Genomic DNA, 16,213 nt, shown 5'->3' with positions numbered 1-16,213 from the left:
ATATATGCTTCACTGTCTGGCCCGCAAAGACATAATTTTATGTATACTCCGGCCCCCCAGCAGTCTTAAGTATGTTGACCCGGCCCTTGACCCAAAACGTTTGGGGACCCCTGATCTAGTGTATGAACGAGGCTTGAGGCTGGCCACACATTATTTCGCTTACTGCATTAAATTCAGTTTCCCTCATAATATGTATGTTTCTTTAGCGTTCCTGCTTTTCTAAGCGCATACCTCTCAGGACTCTGATACAAGGGGTTAAAGGACACCTGAGGCGAAAATAAACTAATGAAATAAATGATTGTATCTACCTTCCTTCTCCTAAAAATGATTTTTTTTAAGATATTCCACAGTTTTATTTTATGTTAAAAACTATATTTTAAGTTTTAACTGTTTTATTGTTTTTGCTCAATGACCCATTCATTGAAGTATGCCAAAGCTAAAATCTATGAACTATTGATTCTTTTTATCTCTTCCCTGCTCTCAGAAGCCATTTTCTGCTAGGAAAGTGTTTTATAGTCGGAATTTCTTATCAGTGAGGGTCACACTGTAGTCACTTCCTGTCTGTACTAAGTCAGGACTGAGTTAGCCACTTGCATGCCTGATATTTAACTCTTTCAGGCAGAGAAAGAAAAAAAAGGAACATAGCATAGCTATTTGTGTGCTTGGCACTGTACATACACATGTCTATCTCATCATGTCACATGTCACCTCGGGTATCCTTTAAAGGGCTTCAGCATGCTGTGTGCTTGCTGCGGGCAGAGCTTAGAAATAAGGCTGAACACGACACACTATTTCTTTTCAGCAGTACTGGTCATGTACTGTGACCAACTGGGTAATTTTTTTTTTTGTTTTTGTTTTTTATTGCTGTCTTTCATTTCCTGTCCCTGGGACTACCATTTGTTCTTGTTAAACACACTAAGATCCGTGGAGGTTTCAAGAATAGGATTAGACAATTTATGTAATAGGAACACAAACAGCAATAAAACCCCTTAAGTTTCAAGTCCTTTTTAAAACTATTAAGAACGTAAAGTTTTTTTTTTATTTTTTCTTCTGAAATTAGCTTTTAAACTTGCATAATAAAAATACAAGGGTTAACGTTTTCTCTGTAGTCGTAGTTTGCCATGTTGTAGTATTGGCTTATCATGTAAAATTGGTCATTTTTCCTGTATAAAGGCGTCTAAGAGTAGCATGGTGCGATTCTGGCTTGGCATGGGCTAATTTTTGATCTGCCTGTCCAGTTTTCCTTCACTTTCATACCACGCATTCCCCGCCATGCCCTCCTGTTAGCAGCTCTGAAATGAGACCCTGATGCTGAGAGATTTAAGTGTGTGGAATAATTGGCGTGTAATCCTCCGCGCATGCACAAACACGTGTGTAGATGATAATGTTACTGCGGCAGCCGTTCCCAGTAGCACAGCCAGCTACCAAGTCTAGCTGGTGTTTACTGTCTGTGCTTACGCTGCCAGATTTGACATGCTCAGCGCTGTTGTGTAGCGAGCAGTGCTTTTACTTTATAGTGTACTATGTCGATTTTGTAGAAAAATCAGCCAGTAATTGCTCATCTGTGATTCAGTCCTGTACTATTACTACTTATTTACCAGCTGTACAGATCGGATATACAGCTCCACCTAGCTTTCTTGTGAAAGCTGAGCAGTAACATTTAGGAGCCTAAAAGGGCCAATCACTCTGCTGCCTGAGGAACAGAAAACCTGCTGGCCAGCCGTATAGGAATATGCTAACAAGTTATGTTGAGTTATGTGTATTTTGTGTATTATTTAGTATGCATTGATTTAAAAGGAAACCTGTCAGGAATATAGAAGGTCTTATGGATTTACTTTTAAAATTGTATAAAACTCAAAAATACATTTTTTTTTCTCAAAAACATTAAACGCTAAAAACGGAAAACTGTAAAATACTGTTATGTCCAGGGCTCTCGAGTTGGAGTCTGAACCATTTTGGGTACCTGGAGTTAGAGTCAGTGGTTTCATAAACTGAGGAGTTGGAGGATTTTTGTATTGACTCCACAGCCCTGATGATGTCACTCGAAGGCATATTATGTTACTCGAAGGCATATTATGTTACACTTCACTGAAGCTACTGGATAACATTGCAGATCTGATTGTTTTGTAATTAAGCAATTACTAATCAAATACAGGAGAGAAAGTTCTATACACAGCTTAGTATAGCTCAAGTCAATCTGGTAATTTTAGTATGGCAAGGCAATCCTCTCAATTATGGTAGATTCACACTGAAGTGGAAATGTGAGTATTAACCCTTTCAGTAACTTGGTAACAGTATCTTGTTTCCTATTAGTTGTATACTGTGTTTAATGCTTTAGAGTAGAGGCGGGAATAATCCTAAATGTTCTTAAATCTGAATGCTAATTGTCTGTTGCAGCCACCAAGAGCAGATAAACGCCAACAATGGCGATAGGAAATCGCCAACTTTTTAAGCAAACTACAGAAAATCTATTTATTTTTCTGTCAGTGACAGTATCTTCTTTTGTGCATCGTTGTATTGTGTGTCACATCATAAAGTGCAATGAAATTCTTTTTATTTGGCCTGCACCAGAATGGAAACATTATTGCTGATATATGCATGTATGTATATTTGTGGAAGAAAAAAAAAAAGATTTAATACAAGATAGTTGATGAATTGATTGGGTTGGGGGTATTATAGGAGTACAAATAAATACGTGTAGTTGGGATATACTTTAATGTACTACATGTTTATGAATAGACATTTTTGACACTGCAAGTGGGCCATTTGTAAAGATCTGAATATGTTCTGAAACCTTTCTTCTCCATCCATTTTCAAATGATTGTTTCTATATTTCAAAAAAAATAAATATTGAAATCTGTATTGCGGCTGATTTCGATATTTTTGTAACCACAGCTGAAAATCACAGGGAAGTTTCATGTTTGGTTGATTTTTATTCCTCTATTTTTATATTTTTCATAAAAATGCTTAACACCAATTTTTTAAGAGGCGCAGCTCTGCTATAACCTTTCCGTGTTTGCTGGCTTCACTTGTGTAGAGCCTGGGGTTTTATTGTTTCGTTATAATTTTTATTATGATTACTTTACTGGGAGAGAAATTTGGTATCGAAATATCTTAAGAAATGGCTGCATGATAAATTATTGTGTAGCCATCCAATACCAAAGGTCAGCAAATCATCTCCAACTTTTCGAACACCCTTGTCAACCTGTCTTGCCAGGACAATCCGCCAGTTGGATCTCTCTCCACATATGCTAGATTCTCAGCAGAGGCAGTCCTGACTGGCACCGGAGTGTTTACTGTATGGGGAGAGCTGCCTTGGCAGAGCTCTCCTGCAGTCTGCTCAGTTGTTAATCGGCACTAATTAGACACTTTGATCTGGCTAAACAAACACAGAGAAGTGACTTTATTCAGCTACTATATGTGGAATAGACTTTTCATTGTGCCCTGTGCAAGAGCTCAGGTCTGCTGTAAGCTGATCTTTTTTTTGTGATTCTTGAAGCTCTGTCTTCTGTGAAAAAGACTTCTGTTTAGTTTGTCCGCATTTCCCTCTGGCTTTTTTATTTTTATTTTCAGCGCATGGATTGAAAGACAAGCAGAGCTGGTATTGTGCAAAATCCTTCACTGGTATAACTGAGTGGACAAACCTTTTTCTTTGCATTTTCCTATTAGGTCTGATAAGGGGGAGGCAGAGAAATAGTTTATCTCTAAATCATTGCTGTCCAACTTCATGGGCAAGCGGTGTGTCTAGCGCAGGATTTTATGGCTGGAGAGGACAGAGAATCAATGTCATGGCTTTGGGGGGCAGAGCCTAGCGCAAACAAAATGTAGGCCTGCCAGAGGTGGCGACCTGGCACAAAAATCGTTTGGGCAAGTGAGTGCGGCTGGGGGCCACATCCGGCTTGCGGGCAGCCAGTTGGACAGCCCTGCTCTAAATAACTCCTTTTTCTGTTACATTATTGGTCCATTTTTCTCCCTCTAGCCCACATCTATATGTCTGGACAAATACAGCTTGCTTTGTCATTGTAAGTGCAGTCAAGCTAACCAAAGATCTCATTTTGTAAATCTAAATTTACTTCCTTTATAATTTTTTATTTAAAAAAGTGAAAGGCTCATTTTAAATCAATGGACAACTTAACTTGGCATGTTAGAACTTCCAATATGGAGAGCTCTGCCTCACGTTGCTGGTATGTGCAGACAGGCCAGTCATGGTAATTTAATTTCTTCATAGCAGCCCTCACCCCCTATTTCTGTCCTGTGATAAATGACTGTGAACTTTTCCTCTAGTGCATCTTGGGGATGAGGAAAGCAAGGGAAGCAGGTTTGTCATTCTCCTGTCACGATTAGGCAGACACAAGCGCAGCCTGAGTGGGCAACTCCTCTCTGTTTCTTATTTTTCCAAGTTTTAATCCTCAGACTGTCATGTGTGGAGGGTCTGTTTTAGCTCTTTGTTAGCTCTGAGCGCTCTGTGTCATTACGGCTGCCTTGATTTGAAGCATGATACGGAGCTGCTCTTGGTCACATGAATACCAGCGCTGGCATTTGGCTTCCTCTGGATGGGGAGAGAATGCAGCTGCTTGGACTGATCTTCAGAGCTGTCTTGTGATAGAATCCTTCCAGCGCTGTGAAATAACTCCACAGTGGCCGCAGTCACTAATGACAAATTTTTGTCTTTGTGCCATTGTAGTCATTTCAGATATCTGTAAAACAAGCTCACAGCCTATTATTGTTTGGAAGCACTATTAATGTTGGAAAAATATCTTAAAGCTAGATTCCAGACATAACTGAGCACACAGCTTGGTAACCCCCCCCCCCCCCCCCACACACTATTCATTTTAGCTGAGCAAAAGTAAAAAAAAATAGACGTACCAATAAAACGTAGTGGGAAATGAAGGTCACGTGACCACACTGGATTTCTCTTTAAAGATAGATCAAGAAATGATTGACTTGTGTAGTTCGTTGAAGTTGTTTGATCCTCCGTGAGCATGCTGGTCATCATCTTTACTGCTTGCAGATGTGAAAAAAAACCTGCTGTTATCTATAAACATATAAAAATATCCACTAATCTATAAACCTATCCACTAACAAGGAGATAGGCTAAAAGGATGTAGCCACAGATGGAGATACTGCTTGCTTGGCAGTTGGAAACAGCATTTTTTTTGCACAATGCAGCGAGGTTCACAGACAGGAAACTGTCAGGGCCATGACAAGACAAGAAAAGACAAATAACATTTATATCGCGCTTTTCTCCTGGCAGACTCAAAGCGCCAGAGCTGCAGCCACTAGGACGCGCTCTATAGGCAGTAGCAGTGTTAGGGAGACTTGCCATAGGTCTCCTACTGAATAGGTTCTGGCTTACTGAACAGGCAGAGCCGAGATTCGAACCCTGGTCTCCCGTGTCAAAGGCAAAGCCCTTAACCATTACACTATCCAGCCACCGCCATGGCCTTGACATTGCACTGTGGGAGGGGTTTCACCCCAACATCATCCTTACAGAAGTCCCTGATGATCTATGTGAGGAAAGGTAAAGAAGTCTTGTGGGAAAAGGTGTTATCGGCTACTGATTAGGATGAAGTTCAATCCTAGATTAGAGTTTTTCTCTCAGCTCTTTAGGAATTGTGTTGCATCACAAGGTGGTGGCTTTGTTTTACCTGAATGGAATATAAATATGTACTGCAGTATAGCCTTCTTAAAATGAAAGGTAATGCGTGTTACATAAAGCATCTGAATAGAAAGCATGACCCTGAAATGGAAAGTGGATCTGAAATTAACATTAAAATCCATGTCGTCAGCTTGAGTAACAGAAGCTGTAGTAGAATAACATAAATAAATGTTTAAAAAAAAAAAAAAAAAAAAAAGGCATGTAACAAACTTTACACTTTGTTAGGCAGACACATTATCTTCCTGCCTTTGTACTTTGGGCATTTTTAGCCCTCTCCAGGGGTGTCTTTCACAAGTGCCCAGTAGGTATGACATGAGAGTTGTATGTTTCTGTCTCTGTGCCTGAGCCAGCCTCTCACAGCGGTAACAGGAGGGAAAAGCAGAAGAGTGGAGTGCCAACTGCAGTATTCCCATTACCAGTTACTGCATGTGATCTATCTCTGTGCATCAGTTGCTGAATACAGAATGGACTGCTGCCATATCAGATGAGATGTCATTCTAACACTATTCTAACTTGACATTTGCAGTTTAGGTATACTTCGTGTCACTTAAAGTGGGATAAAACTCTGACAAATCATTCAATAAAAATGTGTTCCCAGCTCTGAAAGCTGCCATAGCATTTTACTGCATAGCTGCTATATTTATATATTATAATGTATCCAGTGAGAACTTCTTAGCTCTCTTTGGTTCTACAATGTGTGCCGTTCAGTGTCAGCACGCTGCTGGCTGAAAACTAATTGTAGCAAACAAAAGAATGTAAACAAAATATGTTATCAACTCTTCAGATGCGGCCAGAAGCTTTCCACTTAAAGGGGCACTATGGCGAAAAATTGTAAAATGTAAAATCTGTGCAAACAAATACGTTAGTTTTTTTTTCTCCAGAGTAAAATAAGCCATAAATTACTTTTCTCCTATTTTGCTGTCAAATATAGTAGGTAGTAGAAATCTGACAGAAGCGACATGTTTTGGACTAGTCCATGTCTTCATGGGGGGATTCTCAGGGGTTTATTTATTTTCAAAAGCACTTAGTGAATTGCAGCAGGGAAGCTGGCCAGCATCATTGTTTAAATCCTTTTTAGGAAATATCTTTATAACGAATAAAGGCCTTGCTGAGAATCCCCTATGAAGAGATGGACTAGTCCATCTGTCAGATTTCTACTACCTACTGTAAGTGACAGCAACAGAGGAGAAAAGTAATTTATGGCTCATTTTACTCTGGAAAAAAAACATACCTTATATACTCGCATATAAGCCGACCCGCATATAAGCCGACCCCCCCAACTTTTCCCTGAAAAACCAGGGAAAAATGATTGACCCCCATATAAGCCGGGGGTAGGAAATGCTGGATTTTTGCAGCCCCCCAGTGTGTCCCAGTATAGCTAGTATAGTGCCCAGTATAGGTAGGTAGTGTCCAGTATAGCTAGTATAGTGCCCAGTATAGCTAGTAAAGTGCCCAGTATAGACAGTATAGTGCCCAGTATAGCGCCCAGTATGGGTAGGTAATGCCTCAGTTTAGCTAGTATAGTGCCCAGTTTAGCTAGTATAGTGCCCAGTTTAGCTAGTATAGTGCCCCAGTATGGCTAGTATAGTGCCCCAGTATGGCTAGTAAAGTGCCCAGTTTATCCAGTATAGCGCCCAGTATGGGTAGGTAGTGCCTCAGTTTAGCTAGTATAGTGCCCCAGTATGGCTAGTATAGTGCCCCAGTATGGCTAGTAAAGTGCCCAGTTTAGCCAGTATAGTGCCAAGTTTAGCCAGTATAGTGCCCAGTATAGGTAGGTAGTGCTCCCCCCCGCGGCCGCCGCTGCTATTACCTGCTTAGGCAGCGGCCGCTTCCTAATCCGCGTTCCCCTCTGAAGTTTCAGCGTGTATCACAGCAGCGCGCCCGGCGCTGCTGCTGTGACGATGCAGAGTGCAGGAAAGAGCGCGGCTCCCTATAGCGGCGATCTGTATCGCCGTTACCAGGGGAACCGCTCTTTCCTGCCCCCTGCATCGTCACAGCAGCAGCGCCGGGCGCGCTGCTGTGATACACGCTGAAACTTCAGAGGGGAACGCGGATTAGGAAGCGGCCGCTGCCTAAGCAGGTAATAGCAGCGGCGGCCGCGGGGAGGGTGGGAGCGGGGCGCGGACCACCCACCACCCACCACTGGACCACCAGGGAAGACTCGCATACAAGCCGACCCCCCCCCCCAACTTTTGACCCCCTTTTTGGGGGTCAAAAATTCGGCTTGTATGCGAGTATCTACGGTACTTCTTATTTGCTTATGTTTGCACATATTTTAAATGTTACAATTTTTTGCTATAGTGCCCCCTTAAGTCAAGGAGCTTTCCACTGAAGAAAAAAGTGCTGTGTGTAACTGAATGCTGATCTGCTACAATTTTTTTTTTTTGTGGTAGCAGATTTTATGCTGTAAATAATTTTTTAGAACAAAGAGGAAATGCTGAGTTTCAGACCACTTTAAAGTGAACCAGAGATGAAGCAACCTCATGTATTTTACCATATATATCAGTGGGAACATTAGAGAAAACACCTACTCTGCTTTGTTTCATCCTTCACTGCTCAGCCTGCCTGTTATCAGCCCTGATAAAATCCCCAACTGAGCAGTCAGTCTGGCTTTGTTTAGGAATCATAGCTGAGTCAATATAGCAGAGCCAGAAGGGGGCAGGCTTGGGCTTGAAAACACATCAGAGAAGACAGACTCCGCTATAATGACTGAGCAAAGCCAGACTGAATGCTCAGTCGGGGATTTTATCAGGGCTGATGGCAGGCAGGCTGAGCAGTGAAGGATGAAACAGAGCAGAGTAGGTGTTTTATCTAATGTTCCCACTGATATCCACTGATATATATGGTGAAATACATGAGGGTGCTTCGTTTCTGGTTCACTTTAATTTAATTCATTCTTTCTGATGGAAGTGAATGCCCTAGATATGCTGCAAACCAGTGCTTGCTTATGCATGTCTGGCCTATCTGGGTAAAAAGATATAAGCATGACTCTGCACAGTGCCCTGTAGTGATGCATAATGAGCTGGAACTGATAACGCGTGATTACATTAAAAAAAAGGCTTTTGTATCTGTTCTAACTTTTAAAAATAAAACTAAAGGCCACACATGGTACAATTTTTTTCATTTTTATTCGATTAGATAGTTTAGTTCGATTATTCCGTTAGATCGAATATAAAGATTTTTCCAGCATGTCCGAACAGATTTTTCTCGATAAAACGGTATAATCGTTCAAATTTCTTGATCGAAAAAAATATATATTCAACTTTCATTCGATTCGATCATTTAAATCAAATAAACTGCAAAATCGACAGTTTTTATTGTGTCTTGTATGGGCACCATAAGTTTGCATAATTCCCTTGTGAAAAGAGATGGACTTGCTTTAACCTACCCTGACTCACCCAGCAACACCCACATAGATCAACTGACCTAACAAATCTGTGTGTGTGTGTGGGGGGGGGGGGGGGGGGAGAGACGTAATATTTCCAACAGATGTTATTGGAGAAAAACATTCTGGGCTTTATAGATTATGACCAATATAGATCTTGTGTGGGCAGAAAGAGAGCAGATACTGGAAACCCTTCTTCAGAGCAGGCTATTGATTGGATAACCAGGTTTATAGGCGGGGTCTACTCTTCCATCATGTTATTAAGCCGTGTGACAAATTTCAGTGGCAACCCCAGGATTGCTAATGCGTGGGGGATTACTGAAATATTGTGCATGGCGCACAATATAATAATATGGTAGGATATCATGCTGGGGAAACCTTATCTATAGCAGGGAAAGAAAGGGGGTGGCACAGAGAGCAGGTGTTGTGAGCTGCAGATATTCTGGTGTCTCTCCACTTGTCTGTCCCCAGACACCAGGGGGGCTCTGATAATCCTTTTTAAAATCCGAATTAATCCGGATATCCGGATCCGGTTTGGATATCCGAATCTGACCTTTTAGATATCCGCGTGAACCCGGATATCCAGACGCATTATCCGCGGATATCCGACCTATTCGGATATCTGGATAAAAAAACGGAAGTGTCCTTTTAAATGCTTCCAAACCGTTTTAGAAGATGAAAAACACACCCTCCACCCTGTTGAACACAAAAGGCAAGGCCGTCCCTGGGTGGGATTGAACCACCAACCTTTCGGTTAACAGACATCTAACCAAGCTAACCAATTGCGCCACAGAGACTGTGCACACAGTTGCTGCTAAATGATTTTATGGGGATGTATTTGTGTCTTTTGTAGGGAGGAAGTAAGTCTGCTCTAAGAAGTTTAACACCACTTTTTCCCACAGCAAAGCATTCACTGTGTGGCAGTATAGTGGTGAGCATAGCTGCCTTCCAAGCAGTTGACCTGGGTTCGATTCCTGGCCAATGTATGTGAACTTGCTTTTGACATCCTACAAATCCCTGGAAGACAAGATCCATGAACGGGGAGGAGGGTGGAGGAATTTTTACTTTGTAATCGATTTCGGATCCAGATATCTGCAATATCCGTGGATATACGTATCATGCGTCCAAATATCCGCAGATAGCTATTCAGGTTTTAAAAAAAAAATCCGGAATCCGAATCTGATAGCGTAAAAAAGTTCGGATATCCGGATGATCATCCCTGCCAGACACTGCTCTGGCCCTGGTCTGAGGGGGATTCTGGACACCAATACCCCCCCCCCCTAAACATGCGTATGCTTTTGGTAAAGTTTGCTGAGGTAGGGGGAATCTCAAACTCATTAGATCGGCTTCAGGCAGTGATAACTCTGTTGGATCATTGTTGGGAGATGATTCCCTCCAATCCCGATCACTGGTATTTTCACCCTCTGAACTGCTGGGACAGCAATAAAACTATGGTATGTACAGTACAGTTATTAAAGCGGGATTCATTTTTTAAACCATTATTTGGCACCCTCACAATAAATGTACTGTATATGTAACTTTTATTTCTGTGGCTGAAGCCCGACACCATGGTAAATACTTTTCTTTATATTCACCCTGTTCATCTAGAGTTCCAAAATCTCAGACGCACCAAAGTGGCAAACGCAGGAATAGTAAAAGAAAAATTGCAACCACAGAGAAATCTATGTCTTCCTAGTCAGCATAGGTCACTAGGGGATTGCGTGTTTAAAAGAGGTATATGTTCCTGAATATGTCAATATTATTTATTGGCGGGAGAATTATTCATATATGTTACGGCCAGAACCCAAAGTCTGGCTTTTCGGGTTCTGGCCGGTCAAAACGCGAAGTGGCCCTGCACCTGCGGCCAATGTTAGAAATGAACAGGATTCCCGGCTCCCAGTGGCGTTGAATTAATGAATTTCCCCCTCCCCCCGGCGGCAATGTAACACATTAAGCCGCCGCTTCGGCTCTGTGTCCCCCCCCCCCCCCCCCCTCCCGATCGTTCGTAGCGGCAGGGAAGCAGAGCGGGGAGGCTGCAGACACCCGCTCTGCTAGAACGAACGGCAGGCCTGCCGCATTCCCTGCTGCTACGAATGACCCTGGGGGACACGCGTGCCACAGCTGTTTAGGAGAGAGGCAGGGGGAGGAGGCAGAGCGGAAGCGGCAGCTTAATCTGTTACATTGCCGCCGGGGGGGGAGAGGGGGGTGTGGTGGAATTCATTAATTTAACGCCGCTGGGAGCCCGGGAATCCTGTTCATTTCTAACATTGGCCGCAGGTGCATGACCACTTCACCGTTTTGACCGGCCAAAACCCGAAGTTGCCAGACTTCAGGTTCTGGCCGTAACATATACATTTCTCAATCAGTGTTTCATCCTGCTTTAAATATTTGTCGCAGGGAATGAGTTTCAGTGATCCATTCGAGTTTTGGAACAAGCGCTATACTATTGCGGTTAGGCAAGAGCAATCCTTTGCTTCAGATCATTGGAGAAGAGGCCAGTGACATCTGGTAATGGCTGTACATTCTAGACTTTAACCCAAAAACAATTCAGTTATTTCAGGCAATGAAAATGTAAAGTGTATTTGTAGCTTTACATACCGCAGCAAAGCAGAGAAAATGAGATGTGACAGTAAATTGTATCTCGGGATTCCTACCGCTGCTTTACAAACGGGAACTGTGAAAAGAGAGAATATTCAACAATAACCGCACTAGTCTGTATAATGCATACGCCTAAACCATTATGGATAAACTAAAAATCTGTTAAACTTTTTTTAAATTCATTTTCCACATATTTAAAGGTGTTTTTTTTTTTTCCCTTAAAGTTCTGAAAATCGAATCATTTTTGGCCTCGATGGCAACGTTACATTCTTTTATATAGTTTATTTGCTGGGGAAAATCTCTGGTGTCTCCATACGCCTCACCTGCTGCATACATTTGAATAATGTAGTGTTCCTCTAAGAGAAGCAACTTATATGCTTGGCAGCCATTTTTACTGAACTGCACACAGTAGTACTGTTGTATCACGTGCAGTTACCAAGCCAGATAACAAAAATATCAGCTATGGCTTCCGTGTTACCCATGCAGCTTTACAATATTACTTATTAGATATAAGCAAATAAAATTATTCTAACGTACATTTTCACTGACCCAGATGGGGAAATTGAACCTATCAAATCCAGCAGATGTCAGTATAATAGCTGGTTAATTAAACTGGACCTGAATAAAACATGTAATCTTAAAGTGAACCTTAAGTCAGAAAAAAAAAGTTTTACTCACCTGGGGCTTCTAACAGCCCCCCTGCAGCAGTCCTGTGCCCTCGCAGCCACTCACTAATCCTCTGGTCCCCCGCTGCCAGTTTCATTTTTGCCGACAGGCCTGACAGGAGTGGCCACACGAAGCTTTTTCCGCATTACCAACTGCAATTATCGCTATTGCAGGCCGCAACGTGATCAAAAATACGTTTTGCCGCATATCTATGCGTTCGTAATGCGGCAACCTGTATTACAAAATTACAGTCGAGAATGCGGAAAAAGCTACGCGTGGCCAGTCCTGACGGGCCTGTCGGCAAAAACGAAACTAGCTGGCAGCGGGGGACCAGAGGATTAGTGAGTGGCTGCGAGGGCACCGTACAGCTGCAGGGGGCTGTTAGAAGCCCCAGGTGAGTAAAACTCTTCTTTTTTTTTTTTTTTTTTTTTTGGCTCAAGTGTCCCTTTTAATTACATAAAACTTGTAAAAAAATAATAGCACTCTAATGACAAAGGAATAAAAGCATTAGTTTTCACTTGTCATTTATATGTCTGGTGGAGTGTACCACCATATGCTGTTTTGTATGTGTCAATCACCAGTCAGCTGCTTCCTCCTGCCCCTCCCTCCTGAATATGATTATTAGCTGTCGGAATCTCCATGTTTGTCTCCATGAGACACTGTGTGACTCTCGGAATTCTTATCTTTTATAAGATTAAAAAAAATAAATCCAAGAGGGTTCAAGGGGCGTATTTGAATGCCACAGTGAGCTGTCCAGGGCACTGCTACATGAGTCATGTGTGTCTCCCCCTGGAACCCCCGCCTTTCTTTCTTTCAGGAAGCTAATGCAGAGAGAGGGAGAGGCTTATCAGCTCCCAGCATGACTAGCACTGCACCTGGTACCTTGCCTCAGCAGAATGTCGCAGGGGGAGTGGCTAAATAAAGGAAAAGACTCCTTATTAAATGTTTTTTAAAAAGAACTTCAATACACCCATAATTATACATACAAAACAATATACTTCTGCGCTGCAGAAGATGTCGGCACTATATAAATGCTAGATAATAATAATTCTTACCAACGGGGAGCAATGGGCGTCTATGTTAAGCTCTTCCACTCGCGGCTAGAGCAGTGATGGCTAACCTTGGCACTCCAGCTGTGGTGGAACTACAAGTCCCATGAGGCATTGCAATACACTGACAGCTCTAAGCATACATCGGGGAGTCAGAGGCATGATGGGATTTGTAGTTTTGTCTCAGCTGTAGTGCCAATGTTAGCCATCACTGGGCTAGAGGCTCGACAAACACATTGCAGTACCCTGCCAAGTAAGTGGAGACTTGCACAGTAGATGTTTTGCGCCTCATTTTTACTATGAACACTAATGGGCCATGCTGTGAACACTGAATGTGAGGACTCCTCCTAATGACCAACATGCAATCTACGTCAAGTGGGGTCATATGAGTGAGTGGCTCTACAGCCCAGTTCCAGGAAGATCTTTCAGTGATAGCATGATTAGTATTTGATGCCAGGCAAGCTTACATGTAACACCAAATGGACTGGAGCAGCTGGGGGCTCAGGTTTAACCTGTGTAGTAAGAGCGATATGGGGACTGCCATATGTGTTTCCAATAAAAAAAAAATGCCCAACACCTGGCTTTCCTGCTGAACATTCCTGAAACATGCATGCAGTTAGTATGCTCAAAGTTCAATCAGGTCACCTTACCTGCATCCTCATTCTGGGTCTGTGACTTAGTTTTAGAGGCACAGGATTAGTAGGACATCCAGGGAATTGGTTTAAAGAGGAACTGTCACAAAAAAATCTTAAATTTTAAAACACATACAAATAAGAAGTGTTTCTTCCAGAGTAAAATGAGCCATATATTACTTTTCTCCTATGTTGCCGTCACTTACAGTAGGTAGAAATCTGACATTGCCGACAGGTTTTGGGTTAGTCCATCTCTTCACGGGGGATTTTCAGTATGCCCTTTTATTCTTTATAAAGACTCTCCCTGAAAAAGATTTATACAAAGATGCTGGCCAGCCTCCCTGCTTGCTGCACACTTTTTTTGGCAGTTGGACGGAGCAACTGCCATTCACTAAGTGTTTTTTAAAATAAAGAAAATCCTGAGAACCCCCCCCCCCCCCCCATGAGAAGATGGACTAGTCCAAAATCTGTCGGTAATGTCAGATTTCTACTACTTACTTTAAGTGACAGCAACATAGGAGAAAAGTAATTTATGGCTCATTTTACTCTGGAAGTAACATACTTCTTATTTGTGTATGTTTACATATATTTTACATTTTAAGATTTTTCATGGCAGAGGTCCTTTAAAAGAAATCTGAAGCTAAAAAACAAAAAAGCTTTTACAGTGTGTGGAGGGAGGGCCCTGGATACTATAGAGCCTTCCCGATACTTGCTCCATCCAGTCGTTTCAGCCTTTGCAAGTGTCCGCGTCCCTGAGTACATCTGAAAGCGAGCATATCTTTACTGCGCATGCGTAAGTCTGGGCTAATGCACAGGGATGGATTTCTGGAGAGGCCACAAACCCTCGGGGCCTTGGGCAGCTGCAGGCCAAGGGGCACCTGGACATGAGAAGGGTTACTACATGTGAAAGAGCTGTACTTGGGAGTACTAGGGGTCACAAGTACATCCGAAGACTGCCTGAGCAGTGCCGAAGACTTAGAACAATTAGCTCTCACCAGGGACGGCACAGTAATAATGGGATGGCACAGGTGCTGCCTAGGTTCTATGGTATCCAGTATGGTATTTATAATCTATACATTAAGTGTGTTTTTTTTTTTTGTGTGTTTTTGCTTCAGATTTTAAATCTTGTTTAAAAGAAAATTATTATGGTATCCGCCATATCCCTGTCACTGCAAGGTCACATAAAAGGATACGCTGTGGAGCCGTATTGTTCTGCACACACTTGGGCTCATATCCTGGTTCTTGGGCAACCTCAGATACTCCTGTTTTCCCCTTACTCATCAGAGGTAAGGTAACTTAGGGTGCCTAAGCTGGTGAGAGGCTTGGAGATTAGATTCGAAACTCAGAATTGTGCAAGACATGGGGGTCAGGTGAGTCTCTCATTGCATACGACATCTGGATCCTGCATGTCACGTTTTAATCTTCAGTATGATGCCACTAAGCTAGTCTGAACAGGAGAAAGAGAAAATATTGGCTGCTGTAAAGCAGTGGGTGTGACCGCACCCTCCCCTCCCCCGCCATTACTTTTCTCTCATGCCCTGTGCTGTCATTCAGTAATAACATCCTGCATGGGCTGATACTAGAAAGCCAGCCACTAAGCTGCTTTACCGTAGTAACCATAGTAAAAACAGTGGGCTATTTTTTTTTTTTTTTTTAGTGGTTTTCATAGCGCTCCATTTTGAAACCATATCCTTCCTTTTAACGAGGCTGGAATTTTTAGGTATTCTATGAAAGAATATTCCAGCATTTAAATATTTCCCTTTCAAATTTTCAACCTGGCTTTCCAGTTCCAGATATCTGCATATTATAATAAAAATTAACGTGTTGAAAGCTGTGTGACTAAGTTTCTGCTGATATTTGACTTAATAATTAGTGAAGATTACGTATTGCTGGCGGCAACCTGTGTTGGCAGGAGCCAGACGCAGGCGGGTTCGCTGCCAGACTACAGGTACTTGGCTGTCTGACATCCAAGGCGAGAGCTTTCCAGGAAATGTCTTATAGGTAACCAAAATAGCTTGTTACACAAGATCAGGGAGATGAGAGTGGTTGCTCATGACTTGGGAAAACCCAGCCTTTCTTACAAACAGGTTATTGACCTTATTATCCAAGGAGCTGCTTTTATGGATTCTAATCTATACATGAACTGCTCTGCTTCTTAAAGGGGCACTATGGCAAAAAAAATTAAGTTTAAAATATGTGCAACTTAGTGAATGGCAGTTGCACT

At 42.3% G+C, this 16,213-nt stretch overlaps 1 protein-coding gene and 1 long non-coding RNA gene across 2 annotated transcripts in view; one reads left to right on the top strand and one right to left on the bottom strand.

Moving 5' to 3' along the window:
- SMG6 (SMG6 nonsense mediated mRNA decay factor) overlaps positions 1–16,213 on the top strand; it is a 444,365-nt gene that overhangs the window by 82,197 nt on the left and 345,955 nt on the right. The window lies entirely within an intron of this gene.
- Positions 4,204–16,150, bottom strand: LOC137546991 (uncharacterized). Its single transcript, XR_011026424.1, has 4 exons — positions 16,086–16,150; positions 11,643–11,718; positions 4,867–5,001; positions 4,204–4,697 (listed from the first exon to the last, which is right to left on the bottom strand). It is a non-coding gene; the product is annotated as an uncharacterized lncRNA (long non-coding RNA).

This window comes from Hyperolius riggenbachi, chromosome 2 (assembly GCF_040937935.1).
Source record: "Hyperolius riggenbachi isolate aHypRig1 chromosome 2, aHypRig1.pri, whole genome shotgun sequence".
NCBI lineage: Eukaryota > Metazoa > Chordata > Amphibia > Anura > Hyperoliidae > Hyperolius > Hyperolius riggenbachi.
Note: the sequence above shows the minus strand (reverse complement) of the source record. Positions and strands in the feature narration are given on the sequence as shown.